We start from the raw sequence: 18,358 nt of genomic DNA, 5'->3' as shown, positions 1-18,358 counted from the left end.
TTTTCTTGGGCTCCAAGATTACCCCGGAAGGAGACTGCAGCCGTGAAATTAGGAGACGCCTGCTTCTGGGAAAGAGAGCCATGGTTAGCCTTGACCGCCCAGTAAAGAACAGAGACATTAGTCTGCCAAACAAGATCCGTATAACTCGTGCTATGGTCTTTCCAGTTGTGATGTATGGATGCGAGAGTTTGACTGTGAAGAAGGCTGACGGTCGAAGAATTGACGCATTTGAATTGTGGTGCCGGCGGAGACTCTTGAGAGTTCCTTGGACTGCTAGAAGATCAGATCAGTCGATATCGTCGACCATAAACCCTGACTGCTCACTGAAGTGTCAAATTCTAAAGTTAAAGCTCAGCTACTTTGGTTATCTGATGAGAAGAGAGGAGTCGCCGGAGAAATATTTGATGTTGGGAAAGATTGCGGTTCACCGGAGAAGGGGTAGGCAGCGAACGCGATGGTTAGATGGCATCCTCGAGGCGCTGCAGATGAAGTTATGCGACGTTAGGAAGATAGTGAGAGACCGGAAAGCGTGGCGTGATATGGTCCATAGGGTCACGAACAGTCGGACACGACTGAATGACTGAACTGAACTGATGACACTATAAGGGGCAACCTTCTACGTCAGAATCCGAGCCATAAAATGTGGTAAAGAAAAACTCATGTTGCAAAAATATACCCTGTTGCTGGTTAATCGAAATCATATCTCGCACACGGGTAGCCTGAGGCAAATTGTTTTGCGAATCCACAACCTCAGTTGATAACCGATGTGCGGATTCGGGATTTTAAATATCGTTCGCCATGCCATGCTTATATTGCAATCTTTTTTGAATGCGGCTTTGAATATCTGATCAAGTAGGAAATGAACTAGTGATTGTTTTAGTCGACTCTGCTTAGAATGGAGTAACTGTCTTTTCATATGCTTAGCATTTTCTTAATCACAAGAATTATTCAGCCGCTCGCAACCCGTACAGATATCTCTAAAATCTACTCGAGAATGTCGACCTCCTAATATGCTTTACAATGAGTGTGCCTAGCAGCACACGCTGAAAAGGAAGTGCGAAGCTTTTATTATTGAGTGAATGCGTCGCGCCTACGCCATATTTTCCTTAGACAATATCGTGGACGTGCCAATGACAAGCTTTAAGTAGCACGTTAATTGAATGCATGTGTCGTTTGTTTCATGGTTTATAAGAAAAACTCTAGTACACAACTCCTGCCCCAGAAGGTTAGTATATGTGGCCCTTTTATTGTTAATGAGCATTTTGGAATAGCGGTTGTATTGAAACAAATACTTTAATGGAAATACAGAATTCCCTTGACACCATTTGCCACGCTCTGTGCTAAGTCATCTCCTGCGTGTTATAGATTTCGGAAAATGCAGCCGTGCAAGACGCCTAACTTGGGTGCTTATTCGTTGGAAACACGTTTCCCACAGAATAAAGGATTCAGGTAGAAGAAAATGGCATTTGGATAAAACTGGATGCTTACCGTCGCCAGAAAACGCGCATTGCGGAAGCGTAGATGCCAATGCGAAAGCGATCGCAAATAGATTCATCATGGTGTTATCAGCTGGAGATCGATCGATGTCTCAGGGCAAAATGCGAAATGACCTTTTTAATGGCTCTCATATGCTACCATGTGGCAGCTGGGCCGGTGAAATCGGGTCAATAACGTGAAAACATACGCCAGCTTTGGGAAATAGGTATCGTTTGGAGGCTATCGATAGCTCTGTTTTCAACAAAATGTGCAGGCGCAGCCTAGGCACGAGATACGAGATAGACATTTGCCGCTTATATAGAAAATGTTTTAGACGTTTCTGATAAATACACCCATAGAGACCGGAAGAACACAGTTGGGACAAAATTAGGCCCAGCTCACACGTGGTTGCTCTGCACGAGTGAAATGAAATGAAACAAGCGCCTGGATTCATCGACAGCTGCCAAAGCGTGTCAAGGCAGAAATTGCCGTTTTAAGTGATTTCGGAATGTTGTTCTTGCTTTCCAGAAATACAAGGTCGTCCACTCGAGATTAGAATTTCTGCGACAGGAGGCTCTTTAGTTGCATAAAAAATTGGAACTGAATTCAAGCGTATATATAAATATGCGAAATCACAGACAAAATTTTCAAAGGTTTCTACCAAACTTTAGTCATTTATGTAAATTACAAAGACTTTTCGCATGCATAATGAAAGCTTCGTTACCTAAAAAACCCAAAAAGGCCTCCGAACACCGGACATCGTCCTAGCAGAGTCTTAAGAGAGCCTGTATCATTTTGCGATATGCAGTAAAGCTCTGGCAGCTGCGGACCACTTTATCGAGGTCAAGGAGCACATCACATTTGCAGCAAGTAGGCCTGCCGGATACATGTATTTTGTGAATAAAGAATCTCTTGTAGAAACGGCTAAGCCAATTTGATGCCAGCAACTGCAATCACCGCTATATTGATAGCGCGGAATTTGAAAGTCATAAGTGGGGCTGAAGTCATGTAGGAGTCCGTACTAAAGAGTGAAATCACACCACACAGAGAGTTCTAACCTCCAGGATTCAGAATCCGCAAGTATAGCTCCTTTATTTCGAGGAAAGAAATGAGAACAAACGAATGCATCGCTGCGCCGTCAGTGTGGTCGCTGTCAGAAATTCTGCAGTGAGCGGCTAACCACTGGAGGACAAAGCGATGTGTAGTTCGCAAGGCGTCGTTGTGTAGCCAGCTTAAGTGTACGACAAGATGCTATGCGTGATGACTAACAATTTTAATGCAGCGAGACAGCTAATCGATGAGCATAACCATGCAGTAGAGTATTGTTGCAGAGCAAAGACAACATTCACTGGCGTAGTTACATAGCAGTATGGCTACACCAACATGATGTAGATGACGTTGTATGGCTGAGTGTCGCCATCATTGCGGTAGGCATTGGCGCTACCCGGGAGGGCGACTGCTGATAAGAAGTATGTGATGGAGCCATAAGGGCATATGTGGCAGCGCACCTATAGCGTCCAGGGATGTACCGAAAGGCGTCGTTATAAACAGCGAGAAGCTGTGCCTTGGCCCTAGTGCGAGAGGCAGTGTAGCTAACACCTTCGGGATCATGGGCATAATCACTTGCTGGTAACTGCCCGTGCCGTCTGAAGCTCTTTCATAGTGAGCGATTCTTCAAATTGGATTGTGCTACCACGTTAGCAGTTTTCTCGCTAAATGTAGCGAATTTACGCTGTTTACCAGGCAAAAGCGTTATATTGCGGAAGGCGAAAGCCTTAGCTGTTGTCAGTTCTTTTCGTTCTTTATTGGCGGTTTTCGTTGCTCCTGCAATTCTTTAGAATATTGTAAGATCTTTAAAGTTGTATCTATTTCTGTAAGAGAGCATCGGTTTGAGGTCATGATGTCACTGAGATGTCAAGTAGGCGAATATTCCAACACGTGCAATACCCCTTAGTTTTTTTACGCGACGTTATTAATGCAATCATTAGGCCTGCTGTTACTAGGAATGCGGTCCGGGAGACTTAGACCTATCAGGTATGAGCAGAAGTTTAGGAGGAAGTCGCTGCGGGGCCCTACGTTTCCGGACTGGGTGCAGGAACTTTGAAAGGCAAATGAACCCTACCTTTGTTGAAGATAGATAGATAGATAGATGTATTTATTGAAAGGAAAAGGCAGAGAGGTTGGCCGGAAAAATTCAAATCTGGCCTGCTACTCTGCACTGGGGAAGGGGAAGGAGAGAAGAAAGAAGGTCATGGTGGGTGACGATGTGGGAGAATGCATATGAAATACATATACAGACAGAAGAGTCGGCTGTGGCCCTTAAGGAATTGATCAGGGACAGGAGAGAAAATCACTACCACTTATGGAGAGTGCAGAATGTGCTTTCTTCGTACTGATGCTGCTCTGTCAAAAAACACAGAGGGAGGACGCATTATCAGTTGTCTAGGTATTGTCAGATGTAAACAGGAAACAGTTTTGAACACAAACGACGAACGCTATCCTAATTATTTGAGCCGATCCAGACGGCATAGTAAAGTGTGCAAAATGAATTGATCGAAGTTGCAAGCCAAGAGATCAGCATAAAATGATTTTCGAAGTTGGCAACTCTACTGAAATGTCAATTACAACAGGCGCTAAGCGCGGACATGTCACACGGAGTGCTCGGCCAACTAAAATTAAGCAGAAGATGACGTCCTTTTTTAAAAGTCAGCGGGCATGCAAACATCAGTCGGTAGTCAAGAAAGAATTGCTTTTGCAACCATAATTTAATCTTATATGTATAAAAAAGGCAGGTAGGTTTTCTTGAGGATCATAATATTTGTAATACTATGTCTTTCGTCAAAAGAGAAAAACGTTCTTTCTATTCTACAATGGTGGTTGCATTGTTTACAAAACGAATAACGAAATAAATGCCCAAAAGGTTTTCGGACTAAAATGTTGATATTAACGGTTTTAGGGTGTCGTGGGGTTTTCTCTTGAAAGTTTTATATTTATTCAACTATTTGGGATTGTGTATTCAGAGGCAATTTTTGATTGACTATTGATTTTCATCGTCTTCTACATTGCTCATTTTTTGTTTTGTATTTTCCACTCCTGTTACAGCCCCTTATGGTGGCTGACAGTATTAATAAATGAAATGAAATGAAATGAATTTGAACAGCGAAGAGTGAAATCTTTTTGGAGCAACTCTGGTGCGGCTGCGACTGCCAGTAGAGAAGTGACACCTGTCCAGAAAGCCTCTGCTGTGCCGAAACGAGCAATATTCGCATGTACAGCTGCGCATTCGGAAGAATGCAGTTTTACAGGCTGCTCTGTAAGTTTGCATACATTGCCAGCATGTGGTGAGAAGGGTGGCACATAAGGAATCCTACGCGGCACATGGGAACTGGAACGGGGAGGTATGCTTGAGATCCCGTTGTGGGTACACTGTCTCTACGCTGAGGTAAACTCCTGAGGCATCACCCCAAACTCGCTGAATGTGCGCTCTATAGGTAACGCTACAAAAGTATAAGAAAAATCCACGGATGAAAAGTCATTGTCAAAAATTCTATCGCATCTACTCTTAAGGCGAAGCTGAGCGTCCGAAATTTTTATATTTATCTGGAGTAACATGCCAGGTCGGCTATCAAGCATACATCTCAGGGCTGAGTCCAGTAAAGTGTACCTTTTTATTTCGAGTGTAGGAAAGAGTATAAATCTGACTTTGCACAGCACCGCTTTCTTTTATGGTACTGAATTGAACTACTTCGAAGTCTGAATAATGTTTATCTCCGTAAGACGTTGGACGCATTGACGCAGTGTTGAACAGATGAGTCTAGTGCAGACAGTCTCTTGAACGCTAGCTTATACAGCTCGTTCAAACGAAACGACGCAGGCGTCGAAGTAGTTGTCGGCACCATATGTCAAAAATAACTAGAGTTACGTGAAGAAAACTGGTAATTTTTGTTTATAGTGATTGAGTTGTGGGTGATAGGTGATGACGAGTTACTGAAAATGCCATAAATGATTGAGCAATTAAACAAATAAAAATCAAATGAAATAAGGAGGTTCAAAGGTGTAAAAAGAATCAGAAGGAAACGCACTACTTATGGGTGCTAATCAGTGTGTAAGAATAAGTAAGTAGCAAATTAAATGTTTGACTTACCTGAAAAGTTAAAATTTATAAAAAGAGCGATTGAAAGGTATCAAAATTCACAGAATGAAAGGTCAGTCCCTGATGATGCTAATGGAGAAAATTAGGTGCATGTAATTCATAAATTACGTCATTTAAATAATGAAAAAATGGGAAAAAGAATGTTCAAGGCTGCCAAAAATGAAAAGCCACTGTTTCATGATGCTAATTTTGAAAATTTGCCATGTTTTAGCCTCGCAGCGTGCTGCAGTAGTTAAGCAGGCTGGCTACTGTACTGGAGTACTTGGGTTCAATCTAGACCGCCGATGGCTGCATTTCACTCTAAGAAAAAAGGACTAAAAAGGTAGAAGATTAGTCCTTTTGAGAACCAACTGGTTTTCCACAAACATTAACCCTTTTGGGGACCAAATGCAAGGTGATAAACACTTAGCCTCGAAAAGACAAATTGTAGAAGAAGGAACGGTTGCTCCTTGCAGATGCTCCCCAAGAGACCAACAGTTGATCCATGAAAATGATCCTAAGGAGAGCACATGTTACTCCCTTAAAGACTAGCAGTTGATCCTCGAAAAGGATACCAAGGAGAGAACATGTTACTCCCTTAAAACTAACAGTTGATCCTCGAAAATGATTCTAAGGAGACCACATGTTACTCCCTTAAAGACTAACAGTTGATCATTGAAAATGATCCTAACGAGAGCACATGTTACTTCCTTAAAGAGTAGCAGTTGATCGTTTCAGACAATCTTAGAGAGAACACATGTCAGTCCATTAAATACTAACAATTGTTCGTCGAAGTGTTATTCCCTTAAAGACAAACAGTTGATCTTTGCAAATGGTCCTAAGAAGAGCACACGTTACTTTCCTAATGAAAATGATCCTGAGGAGAGCACATGTTAGTCCCTTAAAGGCTAACAGTTGAACCTCGAAAATGATCCTAAGGAGAGCACATGTTACTCTATTACGAATTAACTGTTGGTCCACAGAAATGGTCTCTGGGAGTGCAAATCTTACTCCCTCCGGATAAACTGTTTATCCTCAGAAATGAGCTTTGGGAAGGCCAATTTTACTGCCTCAAGATTAGCTGTTGAAGGATATGAAGGAATGTGAAAGGAATATCTAATAAACCTCTGAGACCGATTTTTATCCACAGGCTGATCACCCACGTCCGCCGTGGACATGCTAGCTCCGATAGACTGTACTTTTACCACTGCTGTATGTAAAATTAGGCAGTTCAACTTTACTTTCTAAACTTTTTATTTATTTCAATTGCCATCGTGACTTAGTCGGCAATTTAGACTGAAGTGGGACTGGACATAAATAAAAAGGAAGCGAGGGAAGAACAGGAGTACATTATATTGTTAGTTATGAAGCAAAATGGTGGGGGGATGTGGATAATACAGAAATTACACAATTAAATATTAATAAAGCAAACAAAACAGTGATTACCCCTGTAAGTAGCATACTATTCAATACCAAAAACACAGGACAAGGTGAAATTAGGAAAATAAATTAGGAAATGCACACAAGCAGCGTTTACTGAATGCCGCTGCTCAGAAACACAAGTGGAAACATCCACGTTCTCTATTTCAGAAGCTTGTGCCTACGAATGCTTGTACGAATGCTAGAAAAAAGCTTTATACAGACATGTGGTTCACGTTACTGGTGCACGCTAGCCACTTCACAGATACAAGCTTCACACATGATTGAGCGTCCTCTTGGAGCAATGCACGGCTCATAAGCTAGTGTAACGCACCACGTGGCCATAAAAAGGTCTCGTCAAATATAGTAAACATGCAGGGTATCTACCGCAATCAAGTAGACATGGTTCGAGGCTGAAGTCGCTGCCCCTTTATGAAGCACCGAGCCTGGATATTGTCTTTCCAACACGCCAAACAAAATGGCGCTGCGACACAAAGAAAGGCACTGTCTATTTAAAATGAGGCGCCAATATAGCCAAGGAGCACCGATCGCAACTACTTCGCAAGCAAGGCAGCACGGCTCTCCCGAAGTATAACATAGCCGTAACGGAACGCGGAGCCCCTCGTACCACGTGATTAATCCTACCGGCAGGGACTGTATCGACGGCATGCTCGCTCATGGGCAAAATCGGCCACTTTTGCCTCTTAACTGGTTTTTCTAGTGAAAATCACTTCCTTGTCGCATTTCTTGTGCCGGCTCTTGTATATTTATATTTCGGCTCACAAAATATTTACAGCCCTGCCAAATGCAGGGGCGCCCTGGGCCCCTGCATTTGGCAGTGCACTATAATAGGTACTATAATAGGGCACTATTATAGGTAATTGTGCTTCTAAGCATCTCTCTCCACAGGGAACAATAAAAGGCAGTTGTGCTTCCCCTGTCGCCGCCAGCCATTCGCGGGGCGAGGGGCACGATATAGCACAATTACCTATAGTAGTGTGAATTATTATGAATAGGCCAGGGCTCCCCTGTCTTTTGCAGTGTTGCAAACATAAGATGCACGTCTTGTCCACCGATCCAGTGACACGTGCTCTGAACTCAAAACGCGCGCTGAGAGAGGCAGGAAGGGAAGCGGGGAATAATCTGGGGATCAAATGAACAGTCCGTCTTCCCGTTCAATCTCTCCTTAGCTTTTTTCGAGCCAGGACTAAACATTAATACTCCAAATTTGCATGCGGCGCTCTTCTCGCGGAAGTTGCTCCTCTCGCGGAGTAACGACCCGATTTGAGGATCAAAGTGGACGTTACTCCCAACTTCAGCCGGTTTTTTCCTTGGTCTTCGATGGAGACGAAACGAAGAGGCGTTCATATGCTGTGCGTTGTCAGTGCAGGTTAAAGAACCCCAGGTGATTGAAATCACCCCGGAACATTCCACTACGGCACCCCTTTCTCTCGTTCCGCTTTCACCCCCACCTCCCTCCCTTCCTTTATGGTACTGTTCAGGAGTCCACAGAATGTGTGACAGATACAGCACCTTCCCTTTCTTATGAACGAATTATTATATTACAGTGTGCTATTGATAAAGCAATAAATTAAAATAATGAAAAACATATAACATTGGAAATAGGGGCTCAAATATGTCAAACTGAATATAATTCCTCTCCCGCAGCAATACAAACAGACCTTATTAGGTCGCCACAGGACTGCAGCAATAAATCCAGTCCTTTTCTTTAGAGAAATGTAGAGGCTTGAGCACACTCATAATTATCACACGCGTACTAAAAATAATTTCATCCTTCCGCAAACCCGAACAAATTACGGACGACAAAGTATTAATTTCAACATGCCACTTCTGTTATACACAATAGATTGATTACACTATGCAGATTCCATACTTTTTATGAACTGACTGAAACTGTATTTCTATAAAAATGCCTTCTGTTTTGCGTGTATGTCCTTGTTTCATCCTTATATGGAAGTGTTGCTTCGCCGTGCTGCTGTTTCTGTAAAAAGAAAATAAGACAAACAAATATATATCTGTATTGCTATCTGTCGCACCAAAGTTGCCAAGGGTTTTCATGGGGGCGTAGCCTCTCGTGAAGCCTTTGTTAGGCTTTTTGGCTACGCCCCTAACATCTCTGCGAGGTTGACGTAAAGATGACTTGACTTGAAAATGTTCAAAATGAAAAGCCAATGTTGCTAAGTAAGGAAGTTTAAAGTGTGTAAATGGTCAAATATCGAAAAAAGTGACGAAACAAAAATATCGGACAAAGCTGGATTCAAAGGTGTCAGAGTGCTCAGAATGAAAAGCCAATGGTTGATGATGTTAAAAACGTAGAGCTTGTAATTGAATAGCAACATGATGAGAATAACTTAAAATGAAGAATTTGGAAGTTGGTTTCAATGGTACCAGATTGCTTGGAACGAAAACCTAGTGTTTGATGATGCTAATTAGGAAAATATATAGTAAATTGCGAGCTGTCGCTCGAACAAAGGTCTTTATTCCATCACGAATCTTTAACTCTGCGCGTGATCTTCCGAATACCGGTGAATGATGACGATACTGCATATGTACAGGTGAAAGAGGTGAAAGTTCTGGCACCGCGCTCACACAAATCCCCCTGGCAAGCAAGCGGTCACCCTGGTCGCTGTTTAGATTGAAGCGGGTCGGTGGGTCTACGGCTTCATGCGCGAAACATGAATAACTCTGAGCGCCGACGCCGATCAGTGGCGGTATGCGGTGGGACAACGTGGCAGTTCACGGGAGATGTTTGCTGGAGCACGGTGTAAGGACCGATATAGCGGTGGAGAAACTTCTCGCACAATCCAGGAGTGCGGACTGGCGTCCAGAGTAGAACTTCATCACTGTCTGAGGAGGAAGCCGTGCGTTGGTGCTGGTCATAGCGGTGCTTCCGTTTTTGCTGGGTGACTTCAGTGTTGCGGCGATCAATTTGCCGGCAATGGGCCATACGTGTATAAAACTGGTCGCCCAACGATGCAGAAGGAGGGGCAGGAGCAGAGGAGAAGGTGGTGTTGAATAAAGTTGTTAGGTGACAGCCATAAACTAAGAAAGGGCTGTAGGCAGTGGGGCGTTGAACGGCGGAATTATAGGCATAGGTAAGGAAAGTCAAAAAGGTGTCCCAGTTCTTATGGCCAGGACTGACGTACATGGATATCATGTCGGGCATCGTACGGTGAAAGCGCTCGATGAGGCCATTGGTCTGAGGATGATAACTAGATGTCTAGTGGATGGTGTTGGCAGCGCGGAGTACTCCCGCCGGGACTTGGGAAAGAAATGTCTTCCCACGGTCGCTATTCAAGATACGAGGAGTACCATGGCGCAAGATGATCGCCGGCAGATGATCGCTGGCGTGATACTGCACCGCACCGACCGCTCCTCCGCACGCTGAGCCCCGCTGCGGAGCACGTTTTCTTGGCGCACATAATTTTGGTTCTGTCGACGATGGCGTGTACTGGGCAGCACCTGATACCTGGTGGGTATCTAGGGATAAGTGATGGCTGAGTGTCATGCCCGAGGAATGCAGCCAAGCCCAATGACGAACAAAATCAGTGGTACCTCCAGTCGTGCGGCATGCGATGCGATCGCCAGTTGAGCAAGGGCCACCGTTTCAAAGTCGAGGGCTACATACGAAACGTAATGTTTCGAAACATTCGTATCAATGGGATGTAAGGCAAGGAAAAAACAGACCAATAAAACCAGAACCAGGAGTTAGTTTCATGCTACTATTCCGGCATTTTTTCACTGAAATTTGAAGTAACCAGAACATCTGAATTAGTGAAATGTGCTTAGCTCATATTTTTTTTTCGGGCTTCAGCTGGGCCCACCCACATTGAGGGCTGGGCAAGTAGTCAAGGATTTCTTTGGGCTCCTCCTAGGCTAATAATTATGGCCCATGCAGTGCTCTAATTAGCAGTGCAAATGAAAGAAACCGTGCAGTCTGTAATAGTTGTGTACTTCTATCCCACTTCATATGTACTTCATCCCACTTTTTCAAAGTTCCTATGGGACTGCAGAATGTACAAATAAATAAAAATGACAAGTTGAAGTGACTGAACCATGACATGCTTCTGTACATTATGCTAATGTCTTAAACAGTGACTTGATAACCCTGAGATGCACTGCTATGACTGCTTCTTGATTGCTGAAGCAGCGGCAACATATTGCCTCGAAACCTTCAAAACTGTATTTGTTGTTTTTTAACAGCCGCCGGCATGCGGCCTTATCGCTGTGATTCTGGCACGCGTATCGATTCTGTATCCCGTGTTTGTTCATGCTCGTTGTCGCAATACGACGCGTTATAATTTTCTTTGCCGCGAAAAATGCGCCGAGATCTGTCTCGAAGATTCCGACCACTTGCGTATGTTTCTGCAATGTTCCATGTTGTGCTAGCAGCAGTTTTCGACGTTATCTAGATTGCTCTGAGCAGCCTTTAAATTGAGCGTTGACGAGTGTGACGGGCATTCTTTGTTCGACGAGCACGTTTGTTGCTATCGCCAAAGCCGAGTTGCTTAGTTTTTTGCGGGCGCAAGTCAGCTCAATAAAGAGTTTCTTCAGTGCAATCACCGACTATTCATTTGTGTCATCGACCCTGGTCACCACCACGTGGCATCTGGTGGAGGTGCTGACAATATGTGAGAAAAGAAAGTTCAGCAACTATGCTGCAACCACATATCTAACAGTTTCTGAAACAGCCTTCTCGCTTTTCTGAGTCAGCATATCACACTAAATGTTCATCAAATAATGCAGCAACAACTGTAACCCATCAAGTTTCAATGCATTACAAGCAAGTAGTAATGAAACTGAATGTGGATAGTCCAATGCTACATGGAATTTTAATGAACACTCTCAAAGGCAACGAACTTGGTGGTGCTAGGGGACAGCCACCAAAATCTCTAGGGTCTGACTTTGAGAACGGTCCTGCAGCCACTCAAGTTCGTAAAAATAACAGAAACAATATTCAACACCTAGAAACAAGCTTCAAATAATGGCAGGTTAATGACAGAAACGTTTCTTCCATGTTTTTGTTTTAAGTGAAATGTTTACTACATTCCATAGTTTTTAGACGTGTGCACGTTTGTCCCCACAAGCATTGTTCTGGAGAGTGGTAGCTGGTCGCTGACTCCTCTGGTTGTTTTTGTTTCGCTGTCCGGTTTGTCGCACGTTGAAAACGGCTCATTGCATTCGCCCGCTTGGCCTCGTTGCTTGAAAAGTTGAATATCGTCGGGAAGAAATAAGGGTACAGCGTTGACATGGAAGGCTTTCCTGCTCATTAATAAAAGGTTTCATTACAGCTTGCACAAATATTTAACTTCAGTACCAAGTTCGTACGTGTTACAAAGTGGTTCCCGAACAGTCTTGATGCGCTCGATGACTCCCAAGGGCGCCCTTGATAGCCCTGCCGACGAATAGCTTTAATCCAAGATTCGCGTCGAAGACGATCTCGTGAAGCACTTGGAAAGAAAAGAAGCCGAGGCCGCTTCCATTTAAACATTGTGTATCGCAACCAAATGCTACACAAGTTGTCGGCATCGTCAGGAGCGTCGTGCGACCACCAAAACAACCGCAGAAATGCAGGCGCCGCGGCCAGCCGCCGGTTTGTTTACTCCACCGCCGGAATCGATTGCGGCGGCCACGAACCCACCAGTTCGCTTCGCGACTACGCCGCTAGGGGTTGGGCGCATGCGCAGTCGCGTCCCGCAAAAGGCCGATTGTGCTGCAGTAAGGATCAGCCTGCTTCAATGCCGAGAAGTTAGTACTTAGGTCCAGCTGAGAGACGTCGATGGGTGCAGCATCTAGACAATTACCGGAAGGCTGACGTGAGGGGCAGAGTGTAGTGGCCGCATGGAAGTTGGTTGGAGTAGAAGACAGCGCGAAACGAGAGAGGGAGTCAGCATCGAGGTATTTACTGCCGGATGTGTACGTGATTGTGAAGGTATACTCTTGTAAACGTAGCACCCAGCGGCCGGGCCGACCTGATAAGCTTTTAACGACGACAGCCAACCGAGCGCATGATGGTCGGTGACGATTGTGAGGTGGTAGCCATGCTAATAGGGTCAAATGTTTGGACATATCAAGCAACGGGAAGGCATTCTTGTTTCATAATGCTAGTAGTTAGGCTCAGCTGCTGTGAGAGAACGGCTAGTGTATGCCACAACCTGCTCTGCAGACGTAGCGTTGCGTTGCAAAAGAACGGAACCGATGCCTTGTCCACTGGCGTCATTATGAAGAGTGGTGGGAGCTGTCTCATCAAAATGTCGAAGCACCGGAATTGGAGTGCTCGCTTGAGAGATTGGAAGGCATGTTCACAATCATTGGATCATAATAAAAGCGTGTCAGACTTCAGGAGGTTGTGCAAAGTGGCCACAATAGAAGCAAAGGTTTGGATAAAGCGACGGAAGTACGACGCTTACCCGAGAAAGCTATGGAGTTCTTTCTGGCATTTGGGCTGAAGAAAATTATTTACCGCTGCAATTTTGTCATAATCGGGCTGTACGCCCGCCTTGCTAACATGGCCGAGGGCTCTGATGGTTTTGCTGCCGAAGTGGCATTTTTTAGTGTTGAGCTGGAGATCGGCTCGTGCCAGACATGTGAGAACTTCTGTGAGATGGTGCAAGTGCTGTTGCGAAGTCCGACGAAAATAGGATATCGTTTAGATAATACAAGCGCGTTTCCATTTCATTCCTCGAAGCACTGTGCCGATGATGAGCTCGAAGGTGGCTGGAGCATTACACAACCCGAAAGGCATCACATTAAATTCATTACGACCATCGGGAGTAGGAAATGCAGTCTTTTGCTTGGCGGATTCATGCATGGGAATTTGCCTATATCCCGAGCGCAAGCCGAGACTCGAGAAGTACTCATTTCCTTGAAGACAGTCCAGTGCGTCATCGATGCGTGGCAGCGGGTAAACATCTCTGCGGGTTATCATGGTAAGGGACTGGTAATCCACCCAGAACAGCACAAAACCATCCTTTTTTCTGACGAGAAGAACAGGAGAGGACCAGGGGCTGCTCGATGGCCGGATGATGCTTCGCGCGAACATGTCTGCACCTTGATCCTCAATAATTTTGCGTTCTGATAAAGAAACGCGATATGGGCGGCGACGAACAATGATTGATCACTCAGTCTTTATGCAGTGAGAGATGACACAAGTTTGGCCTAAATATGACGTACACACATCGAAATAATATTTGTGCTTCAAAAGAACTGCGAGTCACACCGCCGACTCTCCAGAAGTTAGATCAGTGCTGATGGTTGCCGCGAGTGCCGAGGAAGGTCGCTGAGGTAGAGCATCAGATGGTGGTGAAGCATAGGAAAGTGTGGCGAGGGGAACAGGTTCTCCTTCAAAAAGAAAGCCAACAGTTTTTCCTTTCGGTAACAATAAAGGCTGGGTACAAATGTTCAGCGCCGCGACAACCGCGCAACCGTGGTTGAAACAGGTGAGACAGGAGGTAAGTGCTATGCCGTCGGAGGTCAACCGTGGTGCTGGCATCACTAAACCATCGCCGTCAAGTGCATAATCCAGGTCAACAATGATGAGGTGCTCACGGGCAGGGCTCAAAACGTAGTCAAGGGCAGCGAGAACACGTAGTGGGCAGGACGCAGAATCGAGTTACAACTGAGGGCTCGCAATGCGAATGAGGCGGTCGCGGCAGGAAATAAGGGCAGACGCCGACAATAAAACGTCCCAGCCTAAATTAGTTCATGAACGCATGACGAAATCACCACCAACTCAATATGATGCCTCTGGTCATCGATGAGAACGCGCGCTGTGTATTGCCCTATGGATGTGATGGTAGTACCACTGGCTTTGCGGAGAGGGGTACCGATGTATGGAGTTATCTCTTTGCGGGAACGATAACACAAGTTGCCATCAATGACGGAATAAGCGGCCTCCGTATCGATGAGGGCATCAACATAGACTAATTCGATCAGTACTTTCAGCATGTTAGACGGGTGTCCGGGAGGAATTCCAGGGTTCGTTTGGGGAGCAGCTTTCTCTCCAAAAACTGCTTCTGTTAGTTTTCCGCGCTAGGACGGAAGGATTGGGAGAGCGGTCGAAGGGGAGACGAGCGGCGTCTTGTATAACGAGAGGATCGGGAAATATCCTGGGAATCTTGCGACGATCTTCCGAACACCTGTGAATGATGACTATGCAGCCTATGTACAGGTAAAAGAGGTGAAAGTTCTGGCACCGCGCTCACAATATGTTTGATCAAACAAAAATGAATAATATTTGTTATATGTGAAGCTGCTCAGAATGGAAATTATACGTTTAATTATGCGAAGTAACAGCGTATAAAAATTGGCGATGGCTTAGATCGGCTATGCAAGGATATACGTAGCGAGAAGTCTGTTTGCATTGATTTGGGTACCGGCAAATTTTGGCAACCCTGGAAACGAGGCGGCTCACCAGACAGCCCGAGGTTTAGTCGGCCGTGCGGTGACCACCTCCGCTCTGGGGGCAGCCAAGGATAACCTGACATCATTTCACGACAGCCCACCCCTTCTGCCTTGAACGAATGAAGTTTCCGCTCCCGCACAAGCGCCTTATACTCGGGGACAACTTTTTGTTGCAATGTGGTGGAAGCTACGGAGCCGAAACGCACCACCTCGCTCCGCACAAGAATATAGTGCCTGCAGAAATTTCGCAAGTGATGCTCTGGAACGTTATACCATTACGGAACTATTAACCTTATTATTGTATCAGGCTTATTGTATCAATACTAGCAAATACTTTCAAGCCTTTGCGGTGCGACGGCGGTGCACATGAAATGACCTTTCGCGTGACCTCTGTGTGACGTCACGCCTCAAAGCTGGGCGACCAACTCGCTCCGTCCGTGAGAGCCGGCGGTGCGCATGAACGGCGGCCTAACTCCCGCTCTCTCCGCCAGGAGTGCCACAGGTGTTGTGACGTTATAAAGCTGTATAAAGCGGCGACCGACTCGCGCCGTGCGTGAGAGCCGGCGGTGCGCATGACTAGATGTCGCCTAGTGCTAAGGCAGCTCGCCGTAATGAGCGGATGAAACAACGGCGAGCTATGGAGACAAACGAAGAGCGTGAACAAAGACTTGCTAAACAACGTGCCCAGTTCACAGGAAAGGAAAGACGTCGTATCTCTCACACTTAACCGCGCCGTAAGGGAAGGAAGGAAGGTGGGAGTGAAAGCGGAAGGAGAGAAAGCTGTGCGGTATGAATGTGACGTCAAGGATGTCACGCAACCGGAAGCAGAGCGAAAAAAGGCATAGGAAGGAATTGGCGCTCAATTTGAAATTACCAAATACTAAAATGGGTAAACAAGAAGTGAATTAATGTGTCGTAGGGGATGTGACGTTGCAAAACCGGAAGTAGAGCCGAGAAAGGGCATAGGAAGGGATTGGCGCGCAATTTGAAAGTACCAAAGACTAAAATGGGTAAACAAGAAGTGAATCAAGCAACTAGAAGCAACCAGAAGCAACCAACAGCAGCATCCTTGCTTTCGCATTACTCCAATGGAGGGTCTGCAGTGCTCTTTAATTTTGTTTCTGTTTTTGGCAGCGTACGTCGTGCGCGATGCCGAAACCGCAGCCAAGGTCAGATACTCAGAACTACATAGCGTAGTAACACAGTTAAGAAAGCCCCGCCCCCGTAGCTTTGGCTCCACTGCCACAGAAAGTTGTCCCCGAGTATAGTAAAAAACACGAAATTACCCGGAGGAGATTACAAACTAGCTCCTTTCCAAACCCGGTAGTTCTCTCATATATTTTTCCCAGCCAATTTTTTCCTGACTGCACACTGTGAAATGAGAGAGTTACCCTCAACCATAAACTCTGGGGATGCAAAGAGGACCCACCTCACCTCCAGAATGAGAAAGCCTGCATCCAGATCACTAAGAGAAGACCCTGCTGCACATCTCGGACCCGTGCATACAAGACCGGATCCTCAAGCGCGGCTATGAGGCCGCCAATAAGCTTGACCTGCTGGCCATCTATTAGGGCAATGTAACTGTGCTTTATATAATTTTACGGCTAAATAAAGTTTCTTCTCTCGCTCTCTCTCTCTCTCCCAGGTTGAGCTTGTTGTGGTCACTATGTTTAGCAATGAGAGAGATTGAGTATAGACGTTCTTCTCTTTTTTTTTGAGTCTCCGCTGCTCTCTTCGCCTTCTTACGCTCATTCTCTCTATGTTGAGTAGCAAAGTGCCAGTCGACCACCTCAGGTTCGAAAAAGTTTTCTCTGTCTGTACCGCCGTTTAGCAACGACTGAATTCTCCTGAGCTGTATCCATATCAAAAGTGATGCAGCCATTTATTTCATCACCGCCTTTTAGAGCCTATTCACGTGACGCCATTGCAGATTAAATGGCAAACATGGCACACACAACGCAACATCGGAGAGAGGAAAGAAAAATCGAGAAAGGGCCTACGATGAATCATGAAACGACAACGGTGAAATTCGAGCTCTGATTGGACGGCGTTCCAAACGGCATCTCAAGTGTCCGACGAATGAACGGCGCGCTGTAGGAAGTACGCCGGTTGACCGGCGCCGACGTTTCGGAGACATTTTTTTTTGTGTGTGCTTTTTGTTTAGAACTGCCCAACGTTATGGTGTCTCCAAAATGCAGGGTTACCACAACTGCTGCCAGCTAAACCTGATAGTGAATAGGGTCGGAATACTTCGCATGTGACGCGCGGATCGATTGATAAAGCGGCATGTGACGAGGCTGCAAGGAAGCGCGCGGCGCACTGGTGTCACTCTGGCTACCTATGAACCGGGCGCCCGTTGCTTGGCGCGCCACCGGATAAATGGATGGATGGAATATAGGAGCGTCCCATTTGAAACGGGGTGGTAGCAGTAGCTGTCATGCTCATTTTTCTACCTTTATCTTAATTATTGATTTAGAATGATTAACTAAATCATCATTCTATTTAATAAATTTTTGTTTCTACACTACTAACATTATGTCACTTCTCTGCTTTTAAGCCACCAATCTTCCAGTCGTTTTTTGCTAGTTTCCACCGCCGGTTTATTCACCCGATCACTGGTATCTTTAAACCCGCTTCAGGAACAGTGACTGCGCCTGCATCAATTTCCGGATGGATACCTTTACATTCGAGTATAATATGGTCAATTGTTTCACTGGAGTTACCACATCTAGCTTCAAAAAGTAGGGCACTGCCTCTTGAGTTATCAAATAAATCTTCCTTCCTGATCTGCATTTTCCACTTTCGGTATAATTTCACACTCTGTTTCTTTTCCGTCGAATTTATCCGATTTTTACCTTCTGTGTTTTCCACCTGTTGCTTAATGCTCTTTATTTATCCGTCCTTGTG

Source organism: Amblyomma maculatum, unplaced genomic scaffold (assembly GCF_055883805.1).
Source record: "Amblyomma maculatum isolate TAMU_Amacu unplaced genomic scaffold, ASM5588380v1 scaffold_78, whole genome shotgun sequence".
In the NCBI taxonomy this organism is placed as follows: Eukaryota; Metazoa; Arthropoda; class Arachnida; order Ixodida; family Ixodidae; genus Amblyomma; species Amblyomma maculatum.
The sequence above is the reverse complement of the archived record's forward strand: the minus strand, read 5'-3'. Positions refer to the sequence as shown.